General features: G+C 40.9%; 1 protein-coding gene across 2 annotated transcripts in view; it reads right to left on the bottom strand.

Annotated features, from left to right (window-relative positions):
• RGS6 (regulator of G protein signaling 6) overlaps positions 1-17336 on the bottom strand; it is a 495346-nt gene extending 478010 nt beyond the window's left edge. The window contains exon 1 of one of the 2 annotated variants that reach the window (XM_043550214.1): positions 16991-17336. The gene's annotated coding sequence lies outside the window, so the exon portion shown is untranslated. The remainder of the gene's footprint in view (positions 1-16990) is intronic. The other variant, XM_043550215.1, reaches the window with a different exon arrangement.
• Positions 17337-19027: the final 1691 nt, after the last annotated feature.

The raw sequence follows: 19027 nt of genomic DNA, 5'->3' as shown, positions 1-19027 counted from the left end.
TGATGTGGGTTCAAAATATATTTCTTCCTCCACCAACAACCCTTATTCTCACACCATGTGCACAAGCACACACATTTTGCAGTCCAACTTTACGATTCTAGCTTAAACCTAAAAATATGGAAATACTCAGTTGTAGGGACACTTAGGTCAATTCATGCACAAGAGTTAGATATTTTAATGCTTTTTTTAAAAAAAAGAAAACCAAAGATAAACAGAAATGTTTCTACCAATTGTTTTTCTTTCCATGTAGCATTAGCTATTTCTATACATTGTTGGAAACCCAACGCTGCAATATTGTTCACTTGCATGAGAATCTGCAAATGAAACTAATTTCTCTATCCAAAATGATTAAATGCAAAAAATATTTAAAAAAGAATAGATGGTAAAAAGTAATCAGTTTTAAAATTCTTTCACTTTGAATAAGATGCTAATATAATTTACACTTTTATAGCACTTCTCATCCATAGATTTCTAAGTACTTTAAACCACAAAGCATTTGGGTATTATTATCCCAATTTTATGGATTGGGAAATTTAGGCAGAGAGGTTAAGTGACTTTCCAAAGACCACTCAAAGTTAAAGTAGAGTTGAGAATGGTCCTCGTGCCTCCTGACTCCCCAGCTCCATCTTCAAGACATTAGAGCAAAAGGTGCGCTCCCTTGATATATCACAAATCAAGACCTTTGTTTTTTTTAATTTTTGCTTTTTAAAAAATATATTAATTTTAAACTGACAGTGCACATTTTACAGATGATACTTCTGATATCTAGTCAAACGGCCTCCTGCAGTGTTATTCAGTTGTGCTTCATATTATCCAGACATCACAGTTTTCATCCTTACCCTTAAATGGCCATATTTTCAGATTTTTCAGACAGGTCTTTAGTATCCTTCTACTCTTTTTAAAAAAGAGAGAGAGACTGATATACTGGTGAGAGGTTTTCCTGAGGGCATGTTCCCAAAATGCACACAACATCATCAGAGGAATGAGAGTTCACCTTGTCTTCCATTATGCCAATTCAGGATTGTTTTCTGCTATGTTTTGTCTAGTACAGTTCAACAAGAAAAGAAAGGAAGTTAAAAAAGAAGTCTCATTTAATTTACTGTAATAGAATACTGAGTTTTGGGGGGGTCATGGTAGCGGCAAAGTGAAGTCAGCCAAAGCACGGCTGAACAGCTCCTAGTAGATCTGCAAAGTAATGCTTTCTTTACTCTGCTTCATTTGATGCACTTAGTTGAAAACTGTTTTTGATTTTCTTTTTCCATTGACGCAAAAAGGAGGAAAAAGAGAACATAAAGGGAAAGAGAGAAAATGTACTCAGAGCTGCTGTTCAAGATGAAAAGCATGGCAGTGCTAGGTTCCTATTAAGGCCTGTTCCATTTGTGCTGTTTACACATGCATAAACTGTACAAGTTAAATGAAAGCTAAAAAGATCACCAGCTGTTGATTGGAGCTCTGCCTTACTTGCATGTTAGTGACCAGGCTCAATTCAATTCCCAGGTCTCATTTCTCACTCCCTTCACCAGAAGAGGCTGGGAGTGGTACACTGGCATTATATTTAAGGCACCCAGGTGAAGTGCCTCATGTCACTCTGCAGTGACTATTCCAGCTGACACAGTAGCAGTATTGATACACTAAAGGAAGTGCCAGTCCAGCCTTCTTTGGCTGAAAGGCCGGCCATCACAACAGAAAAGTGGAGAATCCCCAGGGCTCCAGAGGTATATGGAACCTAGATGGAGAAGAAAGAGAATTTTTTGCTAAGTGAAATATCCTCTTAATAGTAGCTATCTTAATACACCATAGTTGCAACCAAGCAAAGCACATGTGGCCTTACAAATCATGTTATATTTGGTTTAAAAGGTTTTGAATATTATTGTAAGGTAAGTAACACTGAAAAAAATCAACAAGAGAATAAAATTTTGTAAGTCACACCATTTTCTTCAATTTTTTGTTTCAGCACGATTAATATTTTCCTGCTTTAATACTACAAACACAATTTAAGCTAATAGAAATCTATTCTTTACATGATAAGAAAGGTTCAGTTCATCCATCGCCTATGTAACCCAAGCCTATCATATTTGCATGTATTTTTAAGAAATTACAGGTTATCCCTTCCATTAATAATCAGACAACTCTGCAGAGACTGTGGTGTTATCTCAGGAAGGTCAAAAGTCACTTTGAAATGAGAAGAAAAACATTTTTCTTTAATCAGAGTGTTTCTCTGTTTTACTTGATTTTGGAGCACACCACCAAGAAAGATAAGCATCTGGACTACAGATTTATACATAGGTAGGTGAACTCTATAAATTTAACCTATGTAGATGTAAAAATAATTAGTCAGTGTTTCAGTCTCGGGTTTCAATGAATGGTCCAAAAAAGGAGAGAGTGAATAAAAATAAAGTCTTCTGAGAAATATTTAATAATGCAGTTACTGTATATTCCTCCTTTTTCCTTCATGCTTCCTATGCTGTATGATTGTAGCCTTGTAAATAATGTTAATAGAAGTAATCATCTTTAACTGTATCAAATTTAACAGTCAGCTTAGATCTGATATATGCTTACTTTATTAAAAATGAACTGTATGCTTTGTGAGAGATACATAAACGTGCAATTGACTTTAGTTGTTTGCTTTATGTAACTCTAGAACTAAACCCAAGAATTTTTCAGTTTAGTAAGGCATAACTGCTATGAAAGAATATGCTGGCAAATAGGCAAATAAACTTGCATTTTATGTGCTTTTACAAACAGTCTGTGTGTAAAGATTACATGTTGTTACTTGTTTATATAGAGAGTTGGAGAAGCAATAGGAAAGGTAACAATGTTTTGACAGAAAATAAAAATGGTATTTATTTTTTCAATGAAAACCAGGGAGCGTATGGAGAAAAATTATCTACAAGAAATTCAAGATATGGTAAAATTAGGAACAAGCTGGCCCAGGGGATGGGTAATGGAGTATGAGACTGTCACCTCTAGTTCATTGATTCATAGCCAGCCAGTGTAAGTAATGACTGAAAATTGTAGCTACCTCAAGACCATAGTATGGGTTCACACTGTGAGGGAGATAACAGAATGAAACCCATTTAGCTAACTGGTCAGACAAAAAAAAACCTCTAGAGGTTGTGAAGCAGTACAGTATATCAAATGTAAAACATGCTTCTAGATTTTTATCACTTTTGCTTTTGACTTCTTTGTGTCTAATATCAGATAAGTGACTGTTGAAAACAGAGTCTTCTTAAGCAATAAATCTGCACTCTAGATGAATTCAGGGACCATTTGTTTCACCTGGACTTTGAAGAGATGTAAGTGGATTCAGGCACAAACACACATATTGGTATTTGATTATGTGTTGCTGCTTGGTAGAAGGGAGGAGTTGGTTGTATTGTGCTTTGTTTGTGTAATAAATAATTGGAAGGATTCTCAGAGTCTGTGTATTCATCCTTTTATTTATTCTAAATCAAAATAAAATATGTATCTTCTTCATTAATTATTAATTATTATTATTATTTGTATTTCTGTAGCACCTAGGAGCCCTAGTCATGGACCAGAACCCCACTATGCTAGGTGTTGTACAAACACAGAACAATGATACTTCAGTGACTAAAAATGTTTTACTACGTTTTTCTCCTCCCAGTCCTAATATAGCTACAGGTCAACGAATTGAATTCTCTTCTGGCTTATGCATCATTAACACAATTATTAACAGAATTCAGATTGCAGAATCTTTAGTGGTAGTGGTGATGGCAGTGCAGAAAAATCCAAGTTTGACTTTCAGATCCTAGGTTGAAGTACAAGGCAGGCAGTGAGGGGAAAAAAAATACACTCAGGGAAACAGAGTATATTTGTCTTTTCAAGGAATCCATTTCAATCTTCGAGCCTCTTGATGCCATTTTAGAGTTACTTTTCTGAGTAGAACAGCATTTTAATAACTGCTCTCAACAGCATATCAGTGCAGGATTGTTAAACTAATTCTGTGAAGGGGGCAAAATTACAATTTTAATTATGACCTGTGGGCTCTTGGTCTGGAGGGACCACCACTAGTAATAGAGCATTTTGTTCTGCTTGTTCTGTTAGCCAACCCATAGGGACTCTGCTGAGATTGCCTAGAAGGGTGCCCATTTTCATGTTGGATTTTGAATTGTGGACATATGTTCACTCAACTGGATTGAGGCCACTAACTCACACAAACCACTTTTCTGACATTAGCCACAAAGCAACCAAAAGAAAAAATCTAGAAGCATATTTTACATTTGACATACTGTACTGCTTCACATCCTCTAGAGTTTTTTGTCTGACCTGTTACCTAAATGAGTTTCACTCTGGTTTTCCCCACACACAATGTGAGCCGACAATATTCAACATTTTGTTCTTGGTATGAAGATCATTTACAAGATTTTTTTAAAAACAATGTTTAGTGGCGAATTAAAACTTTAATAAATGTGCTAATAGCTTCTTGTAGGATAAGGTTTTGTGCCTACTATTGATATTTTTCCATTACATATTTCCTTCTTTTTTGCTTACACCCAGCTCCACTCTTGCCGGAAAAATAATCTCACTAGAGCGGACAGGCAGCACTTGACAAAATGTTCTTGGTTGGTGTAAGAGGTTATTTATCTCTCTCTTATCTGACTGGGTTCCTGGAACCTCCTGGGAAGAACAGGAGGATCATCAGCTGTAAAGAACAAATGGTTCCTTTATGTTACATCAAGATCTCCAAAGTCACTTAAACTGTGATAACCAATATGTACAGTAGCCTTGAGATGCAAACACTAGTGTATCTACAGCCCAGCCGTTAATCTTCCCTGATGCTGGATTTTGAAGTGAGACAACAGGTGATGACAGCCAACAATACCAAAATCCTAATGCATGGATATTGTTAATAGAAATCTGTATAATAAAATGCTAAATCAATCAGCCTGAATATTAACAGGACCCTTCAATATGCTTTCTAAAGTACCTAGTCAATCAAAAATAAGACAGCTGTAACATCCTAGCCATCTCCACAGGCCAATCTTCAACCTAAGTATTTAGAAAGAGAGCAATATACTACCTCATCTGAGTCACAGTAAACCACATGTTTTGTAGGGAGGGGTGGAGAGAGAAAAAAGGAGAATTAAGAGAAGATATTCCGCAAAGGTACCTAAATATTCTCCTTAAATGCATGTAGTATTTTCCAAGCAAAACAGCTGCAGATTTGGGGTTCGGTTCAGCACTTCCATAAAACTTCCTCTGAAGTCAACCAATATAATGGAAGTGATGAACTGGACACTTCTAGCATGTTTGATTTCAATGGTAAGTTTTGCCTGGGTAAAGAGCACAAATTTCAGCCTATAAAAATGGAACATATTAATTGAATACCCACACAAAAATCCATCAGCATCTCCTGACTGCAATAAAATGTCATATGATAATTAATAGCAATAACTGGGTTTGTATAATTTTTACATTTAAAAAACTGCCTCTGTCTGAGATGTCATGCTCCTGTCCATATGTGCGAGATTGGGAGCTCATAGTGACCACAGTTGTGCAAATCTAGTATAAAAAGCAGTTTGGTGTCATTAAAACATACCCAATTTCCCTGCACTCACTAACATGCATATCTAAAACTCTCGACTGTTCATGTGCTTGAAAACTTCTACAGCCATTTGAGTTGCTGAACTGATAATTATCTACCAGAAAAAGTCTACCTGGTCTGGTGGAATATTTAGACCCAATTCATTAGGTAATTAGTTAAAGTGACAGGAGGGAAAGGACAAGAAAAAAATAATTAATTAATTTGAATTCAATTAGTTTCCATTAACTCTAAATTGATGTTTCACATCTGCTGCCATAAATCTCTCTAGAATGCCACTTGACAGGAGGGAATCTGTATCTTTATATTCTATTTGTTAGCTGTTCTTTACATTACAGTAGCACCTACAGGTGCCAACCAAGATTTGTATACTGGTAGGCAATGTAAAACAACACACAGTAGAACAGTCCCTTCCCCAAAGAGTTTACAGCAGGTGTATCAGGCATCCTGCCCAAATCATGTAGTTTTGTGGCCAGCATGATTTAAGATTTTGCAGAATCTCAGCTTTAGTTTTATTTAAAACATAAGTTTCTAATCTTCATGCCTGCAGTAATAACTTTCCAAACATGAACCTCAAGTGTAAACTGATAACACGATGTCTTCCATTCAGCAGACAGCTTGAAACAATGAGTAAGAGCCACAAACGCTTCTGCTCCCTATTAATCTGATCAGTGTGCCAGTTCAGAGGACTAATGATGACACTTGACTGTCAACATTATCTATTGCATTCCTTATTTTAAGCAGATGGAACAGGGTATGGAGGTGGGAGTAAAGCCCTCATAGGGTGGGATTTGGGAGTTGCTGCAAAGGGGAAAAAAAGGAAAAAATAAAAAATTATTTACTACATAAAGAATCTCTCCTTGATCTCTGTGCAAACCTCCCATGGATATTAGTGGGGTCTTCCCCTGTGGCTGAAAGGAATAGGACATCCTGAATTTATACCCCCAAGTCGTCAACCATAACCAAACATAAAATCCAGCCCTTTCCTCCAACAGAGTTTGGCACCCCTTGTTTATAGTCTGAATAGACAGGATAGGCAATGTCTGAACAGGAAAACAGAGGCACAGATGGGCAACGTGACTTCTTCCAGAGTCACACTGCAGACCAATAGAAAAACCAGGCTCTGGCCTCTGGAGTCCCAGTTCAGTGCTCTATCCATTGGCCCATGGTACCTCTCATGTATGCAATGTGGAGGTTTCGTGGTTAACTAAGATGCTTTCCAATAAAATTATAAAAATGGACCAAACTCACAGAGATGAAGGCACACACTCGGGAATTACAAGATTCTGCCAACAGCTTCCGGCTATGCTTGCTCCCTCTTGAAACAACTGCTACAGCAGGACATGTGTGCTGGCGAAATGAGGGCTGATGGAGCAGATGGAGAGAGCCACACTGAAGCAGGTATGTGCTGGGGAGTCCTTGCAGAGCCTCTCGTTAACATTTCCCCATTAAACTGAAGGGAGGCTGGGAGTGATTTCCCTCTGATGGAGTTTACCCCCAGTCCAGATACTGAAATCTTCCGTGACAGAGAGGTATTATCCCCAGCACTCATAAAAACAGAAGAGCAATTCTTATGGCCATAGAAATGCACTACAAAGAAATTATTTTCAAAATACTATAGCAGATCATCACTGACCCCCCCAGTCATTTCAGGATATATAAACTGAACACTCTGGTAGACGGTCAATACACATACTTTTTCAGGAACAAAGTATAAACATTTCCAGCAAGAGCACTTACTATTAACTTGTTTGTCAAGTGCCTCCTCCCTCGGTTATGAAGAAAGTGTTTTTGTTTATATCTGAAACAAATTAACAGACTCCCAAATCCCTTGTGCCTACCCTTTGAACACATCCAACCCTGGGACAGGGGGTTTCATCACAAGCTAAGATGGAAGTACCAGCAGCACATCACTGTTCCAATACTTCCACTAGAGGGGGAAGGCAAGGTCATACCAAGAGTAAATAAAGGAGAACCAGGCAGATGGATGTTGGGGAGAGATGTGGCATTGCTGAAGCTATAGATAGATGACCTGGGGCATTGGCAGAAAGGACAGGGGTAGCAAGAACAGCTGCGATAAGAAGAATGAGAGAGGGAAATAACTAAAGAAGAGAGAAGAGCAGTGTGGGGAACTGAGAGGGAAGCACCAAGGACAGATTAAAGCTAAGTCAATCAAAAACATAACACCCCAAAATGGCCCTCCAGGAAACATGTATCAGTGGGATGAAAAGATCATTCTGAGAGAACGGACCCTTTCTGGTATGCACACCACATCAGAGATTATTTAGGGATCAGGAGCCAGCCTGAAATTTGAATTTCCTACACTTGATTGGATCCTTGTCTAAAGAAACAAGATGTCTAGTGTACCACCGGACTATGGTTGTAGCACCGATCTGTGTGTGGAGGTGGTCTCTCTCTCTCTTTCCAGCTATGTTGGGGTGAACAAGTGGGAAAAGAAACCACTGTAGGCCCACTCCTTTTTCCCCCTACTGATGACATTAGTATCACAATGGGGTGGGGACTTCAGATTCTCTGTTTCCGCGAGAAATATTTCCGCAATATGTTGTCACCTCCGATAGCCACATGCTTATGAGCTTCCTAAGAGAAATCTGCCTCAAGATTTCTTTCTGCATGCCCCATGAGTTATACCCAGCACCACTATGAAATCCCATGTGAGGCAGTTGTTTCCTGTATGTTCTCTTTCCCATCCAAACACTTGGCTCCCCCAATTATATCCTTTCTTAAAAAACAACCTCCTTTTAGACAACCCGTCCTTCAATGATAAAAAAGGCATGGTCTAGTGGTCTAAGCAGAAGGCTAACAACCAGAAACTCCCAGGGACCTAAGACTGCATCTGAGAAGGATTTTCTGTGGTCTTCAACAAGTTATTTTGTCTCTAGTTTACCCATCTGTAATAGCAGCGGTAATAGTATTGACCCACCTCACATAGGTGTTGTAAGGAATGTTAGTGATGATGTGGTTTGAAGATGAAAAGTGTTAAGTGTTACAACTGTTATTCATGGGTTCCCTGTCTCCCTCATCTAGAAGCAGACCAGAATACTCCTTGATTGCCACTGCTTAAAGATGACAGATCGTTTTTCTTCCATCAGAAATCTGCAACTCATTTTGAATATATAGTTAATGTGCATAATCGATTCTGTTTCTACTAGCATGATATACAATAACAAATGAAACATAACAACTTGCAGTTATTTGTAGATATTTTCAGATGCTCTCAAAACACTTTCCAGAGTTGAGTGTTAAACCTATTTTACATGTGTGGAAACTGAAATGAAGTGACTTGCCCGAGGTCTCACACCAAACAGAACAGATCTCCTCCTTTAATCATTAGTCCGTAGTCTCCTTTAACAAAAATGGAAGTATATATCATATTTATTATTTTGGAACAACTAAAATGTGCTAGAAATATCAAGAGACTCAAGTGGAAACAATTCCCATCCCAAAAACTTTAAGTTTAAATTTGACATGACTTAACAAGTGAGGGTAGTAAACAAACCAACCAGCAAAAAAAAAGGAGAACAGAGTGGGGAGATGTGGGGAAAAGGATAGGTATTGAACACAAACACACAGATTGGTCAGCTGAGCTGCAATCAGATTTTTTTTTCCTGTTATTCAGCCTATTTTTAAAATTGGTATTAAAGGGCCCAATTTGTCCATAAGTGTTTACCTTCCAACAAAAAGTGCCACTATGGGAAGGCTATACAGTACACCAAGATCTTGTTATCAAGAATAGCCGTGGAGAATATAATAGTGAAGACACACTGACTGTTTAACAACTATAAATGTCAGAACTATAGAAATTCAGAAATGCAAAAGGATAAAAGCAATCCCACCCTAAACTTCATCTGAACTTGTGATCTCAAACTATGGTAGTATTTGTAAAGTGCTATCAGTCTTCATAGAGGAGATTCACCGGGGAGCTATAAAGCTGCATCCAGTTACTTTGCAACTAAGCCAATTCACTGGCCAAACCCTTCCCTTCGGGGATGAGATGAATAACCGCACTGATGCCAGACATGCCAAACTTGCTAAAAAAAAAACGCAGAAATTGGGCTTGTTTTTGGCTTAATTGGCTTGTGAGTTGCTTGTTGGGCTTGTAGCTTGTTGCTTCTTTTTTTTTCTTTTTTTTCCTTGGCTCCCGGCAAGGGGGAGCAAGCAGGGGCAACGGGGGAAAAGAGTCAGGGGTGCACAGCGGGCCCACCACAGTCCCAGACTTCACGGTGGGGGGATCTAGTCACATAGAGTGTTGGGGTTCTTAGGGATTGGCTTATTTTGGCCTTGTTTGGAAATGGAATTAGCTTGATTTTTGGCTTATTGTGAAAGTCGAGGTGCTTATTTATCGCATGAAAGTTGGCAACTCTGACTGGCGCTCTTTGCCCTGGGGCATGAGGGGGAAGAGAATTCAATTTCCTCTCCCTGAGAGAACCCCCACTTTGCAAAGTCAGTTTACATGGGCATTGCACAGTGCCTCAGGATCTGGTCCACTAAATGAAGTGATGAGGAAAAAATAGTAATACTTTCTCTCCCATTTCAGTCTCGGGGATGAGGTTCTCTTGTTCTCTTTTCCACAATAAAAAATGCTAATTGTGATTTACAAAAGTGACTTACAATGGATGGACTACATTTTCTGTTACACTAGTAACAAAATCAATAGTTTGAAAACTACTAGAGAAAGATTAATAATGTACAAAAAAAATTTGGAGATCAAAAGTACAGTACTAACATTCTAATATGTGCTGATCAGAAAGCAAAAATCAAATTATTAATATCGGCAAATGTAAACTCCAATAGAATTATATTCCAAATGCAGAACTATTCAGCTTAAACTCCCTGTGCTGAACAGGGCTTAATCAAATAAATTCCCTTCAATTAAGCTTAATATAAAATGGCATGATAACCAATCCACCACTGCATCAGACTATAACACTGTCTCACTTCAAACTCATCAAGGTGCTTAGAGTTCTTACAGGTTGCTCCTTCTCAAGAAAATTAAAGATTGCCAATTAAAGTAAAATGGGAAGTTTACTACCCAAAAAATACAATTTTTTTTGAAGATTTAGGCCCACACAATACCCCAATCCACATGCAGACAGTAGTCAAAACTCCATATGTGGATTACGAGCATTGTGATATAATATGAATTATTTTGTTGCACTTCTATAGCCCCTTTTACCTCAGAAACTCACACCCCTTTACAACAGGAATGAACTAATACTCACTCCTATGACAAAGACAAATATTATTATTCCCAGTTTTACGGGGGGCTGAACTAAGGCACAGAGAGGTCAAGTGACTTGTCCAAGGTGATACACTCAGTGGCAGAGCAATGAATTGAACACAGGAGGCCTGGCTTCCAGACCATTAGTCAATATTCCCTCATCATCTATGGCCCTGGGCATGTAGCATATTCCATCTACCATTACTTGGATATTTGTACTAGTCAGTTTTCCCCTGTGAGGAGGACTTTGCAGCTGCCCTCAGAGGCCTTCATTACTGCTCCGAATTTAAACCACAAAGAAAGGGAAGAAGCACCCTTTGAATTTGTCAATGTGTGTCACTCCTTTTTTGGCTATAGAGCTCACTAGTGAGTAATATAAGTGACTCCTCTTTATTATCCGATATGCCTAGCCCCATTTTCAAATAGTCCAAGCACACTGCCTTTGTGTTATCCCGCCACAGCTGAGTCAGGAAGCAGGAGAACAGGACAGTGGTTTCCTACATGGCAGTGAAAAGCAGAGTATTACTAAGCTCCTGGGACAGCGAAATGTCAAAATTTTACCCCTCACTTTAACTTATACATATTTGTTGATATTCATTGCCATTGACTGCAGAGATGCTCAAAAGTAGCAATAAATCTGATAATACGCGAGTGGGCAGCAGCAGCCTGTCTTGCATCCATAGCCTTTCTATACACTTGATAGCCAAGGAGAAAATTATGGGTTAGCTTTTCTTCCTTGCTTCTCCTCACAAACAATGAGCAGTCTCCTCCCCAGTCAAAAAAGAATGGCAGCCTCACTAGTGACAACTGCGTCTTTGAAAAGTTTTGTCAAGTCTACACATTTTTGAAAGAAAAGCAAAATCAAATACATAGTGAAGACTTCCAAAGTACTTCAGATTGTATATATATGCTCAACCACCACTGTAATGCAGCCACTTCCATTTCACAGCACACAGCAACACTACACAATAGTTTACGACAGGAAGTGGGGAACACCGTATCAAGTTGAAACTGCAAAGGAAATTTTGGGTAGGCAGAATGCAATAATCTGGACAGAGAGAGACAAGGTAGGTGAGGTAATATCTTTTATTGGACGAACTTCTGTTGGTGAAAGAGACAAGCTTTCGAGCTTCACAGAACTCTTCTTCAGGTCACAATGCTAGAACGCCACTGAAAACAATAGCATGAATTGGAATTTGGGACCAGATTTTCAAAGGTAATTAGGTGCCTAAACATGCATATAGATGCCCAGTGGGATTTTCAAAAGTAGATTATGTGCCTAACTCCCATCAAAATCAATGGGAGTTAGCACTTAAATGAGATAGGTCCTTTTGAAAAATCCATTGGGTACTTATCTGCATCTTTAAACCCACATCTGGCCCTTGGTCACTAGCATCTCTTCTCTCATATATCTGGCTGTCTACCTGCCTCCATTATAAACAGTACCATAGAATCCTTAGTGACAACAGGTGGCTCAGATGTCAATTTTACCTCTGATCTGACATTTCAAGCAGTGAAGTGTCAACTTACATTATGCTGTTCAATACTGATTTGAAGGAGCAGAACCCTAATGAATCACCAGCATGATTCCTGAGAATACCAACAGTTTCCTCTGGAGGTCTTCCATCCAAATACAGACAGGCCTCACCATACTAAGTCATAAGAGATGAAAAGATAATACCAAAAAATGGTATAGAAAATAATGCATTTCGAAGCCAGTTGAGAAAATCTCATAAGTAATGGGCATTATTTCAGCTGCTAAAGCAAGATGGAATAATATTAATTTATAATAATCCACTGTTGCTCAGTAAAGTAAATCTGACTACTCATATGGTCCCCATCACTATCGTACCTACATGTCTTACCAGAAATAATAAGGCAAAGGTTTTCCCTGACTGAAAATCAAACTCTGTCTCTGGTGGTAAGAATGCAAAATCCTGCCCACGTGCCCGTGAGGGGGAAGCTATGTTCCTCTGTTTTAGGGCACTGTTGAGGAATAACCAACCCTAGTTCTGACATTATTGTTAGATAGATCTGTCACTGCTGTTTCAGTGAACATATTATGGTAGAGATAAGATTTGATCCAAAATCTTGTTGTCTCAATGAAATGGTCAAGACCATTCTGAGCCAGATTCTTTAAGATAGCGGTCTTCATTCTTGAAGTGCTGGAGAGCATCACCACCATGGAATGGACTCACAGACATCCACAAAATAATTGCAACATGACAGCCTAAGATTGGGAAGACTGAGTCATGACATGACAACATCATTAGTCAATTTAAAATGGACTGATGTAACATCACAACAAACAATGTCAAGTTGCCATGCTGCAGCTATTTTGTCTCTTTCTGGGACTTCAACTGGCACAGTACATTTTCTTTCTCCTCCATCTGCTAGCCCACTGTAGTCATTGGGAGAGTATTTCCTTCTCCTTTTCTCCCCTTCCTGGGTGCTGAAAGAGACAGTGATGGATTCTGGCAGTTCTGATCCATTACTCAATTTTCCTCCTGCTGTCTCGCACATGTTAAGCAATGCAGAGAGCATCCCTGTGACCAGCACTCTGCTCACTTTCATCAGACCTGTGGGCTACACCAGAAATACATGCTGGACCCTGAAGAACTTCCTATGCCTCCAGAGAGAAGGGTTGGGGATCACTACTTTGCGGAGATGTGTTTTTGCCCTATCCTCAAAGGCTATTGGATGGAAACAGTTTGCTGTGCCATCACTCTTACAGTAATGATCAGCCACAGATTATGGGCAAGCAGTGTCAATAATAATGATAGGTTTCAGAGTAACAGCCGTGTTAGTCTGTATTCGTAAAAAGAAAAGGAGTACTTGTGGCACCTTAGAGACTAACCAGTTTATTTGAGCATGAGCTTTCGTGAGCTACAGCTCACTGCATCCGATGAAGTGAGCTGTAGCTCACGAAAGCTCATGCTCAAATAAACTGGTTAGTCTCTAAGGTGCCACAAGTACTCCTTTTCTTTTTAATAATAATGATGCTAATGATAATATGCAGCTGTGTGTTACAGCTTTTCCTGGAATAGTATTAAGAGGGCAACCATAAAATTAGTGAGATGACTTAATTGTGGCTTTGGTATAACTCGCACTGAAGTATGTGAAAATTGTTGCACTCTCTCTGTCTCACCAGTTCATGATCTTTGCTGCTATTTAAATTCCACCACACTTGCATACACGGACATTTACCATTAATTATTTTAATAAATCAGGGCATTAGAACAAAATAAAGTCAATTTTGGCAGGGTCTAAACAGTTTCTTTGGCATTTGGCATAGAGATTCAAACAATGAAATGTATTATTCTGTGCCTTTAGTGATATGCCCCTAAGAAAATAACTGTTCTTCAAGCATTTGACCTTGTTTAAGAGAACTGTATGAGCAGATTTCCAAGGGCACATATGAAATGTGCTTAAATCACCTGGCAAAGAAAATATTGCACTTCATAATTAAACAAAAGATTGATAATTCTTTTGACATCCAAAAATCAGTATAAAAGTGGTATTCACTGTAAAGCCAAGTGATGGAAGAAATGAGGGGAAGGGGGGGAAGCACGTGCAGTCCCTTAAAAAACAAAACAAAAAACAAAACCACACTCTCAGAATTCCAATGCACTTTGTATCCTCGTCGAACTCCCAAAGCTCTAATTTACAGCTGGCATCTTTTGGTATGATCTGTACTGAATAATCACAAATAATACTTTACTTTGTCTTTTATTAAGCGCCTTTCATGCCCAAGGATCTCAAAGCACTCTGCAAACTGCGCGAGCGCACACACGCAAAACAAAAACTGAAACGCAACCACCTTGCGGGGGAGGGGGGGCGGTAAAAAGCAGCAGGAGCAGAGCATCACCATGACAGAGGAGGGAAGTTTTATCATGCGGTACTATTTACAAAAGACAGATTTTCCTGTTATTCGCAACAATCCCCACGGGAAGCTACTTAAATAAATAAAACCAACAAAGAGCGATTTACTGGGGTGCATCACATAAGCCTTAGTTTCAAAAGCGCCAAGGAACACCACGCTACTCTGTGATAGACGGGTTATAATTAAGGCATGATCCTGGAAAAACCTCTCAGGGCCAGGTCCTATAAATCCTTACTCGCTTTAGTAGTGTACTTGGGAGCAGTCACGCGGATTTCCGTAGGGACAGCGTGCGTGAGCAGGCGGGTTCCTGAGAGTTGGGCTGTGCAGCAGAGCCTACGCGCTCTTGGGAGCGGTGACCGTGACTGCCCTTTCGGTAGGGCACCACAAAGCACGGAGACAGGACGGGTAACCATACGCCGCCCTAACCGCTGCAGACGGCACGGCCGTGGAGCTTTTTGCTGGCTCTGCATCCTATTCCCCAATCTTCCCTCATGACATCACAATTGGTTACTAAGGAAGGAGAGCTTGACAGTGTCACGCAGGAGAATGACTGTGCGCGGAGAACAGGTAGCGGCCGATCGCTTAAGCAACGATCTTGTCTTCAAGCAAATGTCCTTTGTAATTAAGAGCGAAAATACATTATAGCTATTTGCTGCTACCTAAACAAACCTGTCTCCGAAGAGCAGGTCGTTCGGCAGCTTGCCGTTGCTGTTTAGAGCCACATCCATCCTACTGCTTATTTTAACTCCCTAGCCAGTGTCCCATCTCAGACTCCTAACCCAGAAAGCCTCGCTGCAATGTTTTATATGGCATGACAATTTGTCTTTTTAAAAACAAGGCAGCAGCATTTGTTTAAAGTCCCGATGACGTGGATTCAGTGAGCATTGCAATTACTGCAGGAGACAGGTGAAACAAACAGATTCACATTTGCATTAAAAAACACCCACAACCCTAGTAAACACCATTTCCTTCCTCCCCGATGCTTTGCAAGAGCTGACATTTCTCAAACACAACGATGTGACTCTGAGTGAGCTGGCTGGCTGGCGGTGGGTTAGATGAGGTGGCTACAAAGCACCAGCCTCCCAATGTTTTCTACTGTGCAGGGCTTCGCGTTGGAAGGGGCAGACTACTCGCTGTAATTACAAGAGAGAAACTTTCCGCTGTGTTGCTGTGCGGGGAAATCTCCTGCTCGGGGAATCTCCCAATGAAGTCCGTAGTCCCTCAACCCGCTCCCCCACAAAAGAAAATCAAAGAACCCAGCAAAAACGCCACGCACAGCGCTCCCGCTGCATTCAAAAGCTACTCAGCCAGCGGCCAGAGCCCCCGCTCCCACCTCCCTTCCGAGAGCACCTGTCCGCAGAAAGTATCTTAGAAAACTTCTCCCGAAATCCTTGGAGCGAGGCGAGCTCATCATTTTAACACGTGCAGCGACACGCCCGCCTAAGAATGTGCGATAAGCGAGGGCTCTCGCTCTACCCACAACATTTTGCCTTGAAACCACACTGACTTCCTTTCCGATAGAAAATTTGATCACCCAAAGCACCGCGCGCTGGCCCCAAAGCCCCTGCTGTATATATTGACGTACCGCCGTTCCCCACCAAAGATTTCACTGTCGTGCTTTTGCTCAGCCTGGGGCTGCAATTTGACAGCCAGCACAGTAGAGACTCTTATAAACTACTGCTGAACTCCAGTCTCCCATCTTCCTTCATTGATAAATGCAAGTGAAGCAATATAGCTGGAGAACCACACACAAAAGTCCCCCCTTCCCCCAGATTGGTTTAGTGATCCCACTATGTTTTCTTCAACCGCAATTCTTTTTCATCCATATAAGATCGTTTTTCTTTTGGAACAAGCCCTTCTCCAGTCGGCTGTGTCAGGGAAGCTTGCGTACATTCACAAATACCATCCCGTGGCTTTCATTTAGGCACAGCACACACAATCATATTTGAATAACGTTACTCCGAAGAACAGAGTTGCAGCTCCTACATGACAGTAAACCAGTTCATTCTCTCTCTCACACACACACCCTATTCTCACATACACATTCAGAACATGCAGCCCGCTCTGGAAGAGAAAAAAAGGTTTTTATCCTATATTAAGAACCCGCCTGTATCCCCACAAGGGTTCCTGAAAACACTGAGCACAACCAACATGCGTTGACTCTCAATCGGTTTTGTAGACAGAGCTGAATTGCAGATTTAAAAGCTCTCTCTTTAAACAAACAAGCAAAAAGCCCCGAAATGTATAACATCCTCTGCCCATTAAGCTCCTTGAGAAATGTGTGTGCAACCACTCCAATTACCTTAGCAACCAAAGAATTGCTGAATTCCCCCTTCTGCTTTTTAATTTCTCCTCAGAGACAGGAAAGAGCCTGGTTCATGGTAAAACTGGAGGAAAAAATGAATGGGAGAGATTTGCAGGTTCCTGAAGGCTCTTTCCCCCCCTCTTTCAAAATTCCTTGTTCTTCTCAGTGTCCCTGGCTGCAGAAGAGACTGAGGCTTTGGGGTGCAGTTAGAGAAGATGGAAACAGGAAGGCTGCTGCTGAAGAGCCACTGGCAACATGCTCTCCCCACTCTCTCTCCAGCCACTGAATCTTTCTGGCTGATTTTTCTGTCCTTCTTCTCTCTCTCTCTCTCTCTCTCTGCACACTCACACGCCGGTGTCTCAGCGCACACTAGAGGGGGGAAAACAGCTCCCCAGCTGTGGGAGCCCAGTGCTACAGGAAAGATACAGAGAGCGAGAGAGAGATGAGAAACGGGGGGAGGGAGGGAGAAGCTGCTTCAAGTAAAAGATTTGTCCCTTGCGAACGATTTGCCGCAGCAGCGCCTACTGTAGGGAAGAGCGAGGACCTGCAGCCTCATTACGTGCACCTCATAGGCAGTAAGGGACAAAGAAAGCAAGGACTGGGTTGGAGATCAAGCAACGCCCCCCCTCCCCCCGCAACAAGAGTAGATTCCCCCTCAGTTCAATTGATGCCACATGGGCTCCACTACACCTGCCCTCGACTTTTAGAAATGGTCTTCCTGGGGAGAGGTTGGACAGGAATTTGTTTTGAAATGGAGGGGAGCAAAAGAAATCCCCACAGCCCCCCTCCCAAACTATCTGTTCTCCTGGAACACTGTTCAATAATTTCCCAGCCTCCGGCTGTGATCCTCCCACACACCATTTTTGCTGTATGTTTATTAATTATGGTTATTAGCCAAGTAGATGAGGATGAACTATTTACCTTTGTCCACAAGCTTTGAGATCTTTATGTGACTCCTTCCCTTCCATCCCTAGGCGATACTCTCTCTCTCACACACACACACACACACACAAAATCACTGGAGAGATGCTCAAGTTGCATGGCAGAGGGTGAAGGACTAGTGCAAAGAACATGCATCAAGCTAGCAGTAAATCCTGTAGGTTCCCTCAGATAACTTGGCACCATGTTTTTCATTTTTTTATTAATTATTATTAGTATTATTATAGAGGATCAAATGCTTGAACCTATTGTGAGTCCAATGAAACCATTTGCAAAAGGACAGACTGAGTGATGTAGCTCTTGCAGGCAGAGCTACCTTATAGGCGGGAAGCCTGGTCAGTCAGTCATACCTGGAAATCTCAAATTCCTCATAAAATATAACATTAATGCACGATAGTACTGAGCAGAAATGGGAGTTGAGATGCCCCTGTTGGCAGGGTGGAAGAAAAAACTTTTTAAAAACTATTTTTCTTGTGAGGAGATGTGTTTGATCTTTGAACTTACTTCAAAGGCTGCTGTCCCACTCTTGCAATGAATATAAACGGGATTTTTCATTCAAGCTGCGGGACACAAACCCTAGAGTTTTCAGCTCCTAAACTAACTAAGCAGTGTATGAGATATTTAATGTCTCCATGCAGGGTCTTCCTGAGTCCTGACCTAAATAGTGTCACATTGTACTCACAGAGAACTCTGTGGAGATCATTTGAGGCTCATAGCAGCCAAATATTGTGCAGCTCCAAGCTGCACAGTTGTAGAGAACATCCATTTGCTCAACACACTATGCATGCTCCAAGCAGTGGCAGGGGTGGGACATGAAGCTGTAGAAACCTTGGCAGATGTGAGTGGGTCCTGGGTTTTCTGGGGGGTTTTCTGTGTGGTAAGAGAACATGGAGCTAATATGCAACATCACCACCTCTGTTGCTACCTGCTCCAGGATGCACCTTCCCTTTTTTATACTGTCCTGGAGTGGGAACAGCAAGAGGGGAAACAGAGAGGGTGCCTGGCTGCCTGTGGAGCAGGCACCATGACTCCCAATGGCTGCAACAAGCAACTGCAAGGCAAAATCTGAGCCAAGCAGAATGGATGACAGGACAG

Source organism: Chelonia mydas, chromosome 6 (genome assembly GCF_015237465.2).
Source record: "Chelonia mydas isolate rCheMyd1 chromosome 6, rCheMyd1.pri.v2, whole genome shotgun sequence".
In the NCBI taxonomy this organism is placed as follows: domain Eukaryota; kingdom Metazoa; phylum Chordata; order Testudines; family Cheloniidae; genus Chelonia; species Chelonia mydas.
Note: the sequence above shows the minus strand (reverse complement) of the source record. Positions and strands in the feature narration are given on the sequence as shown.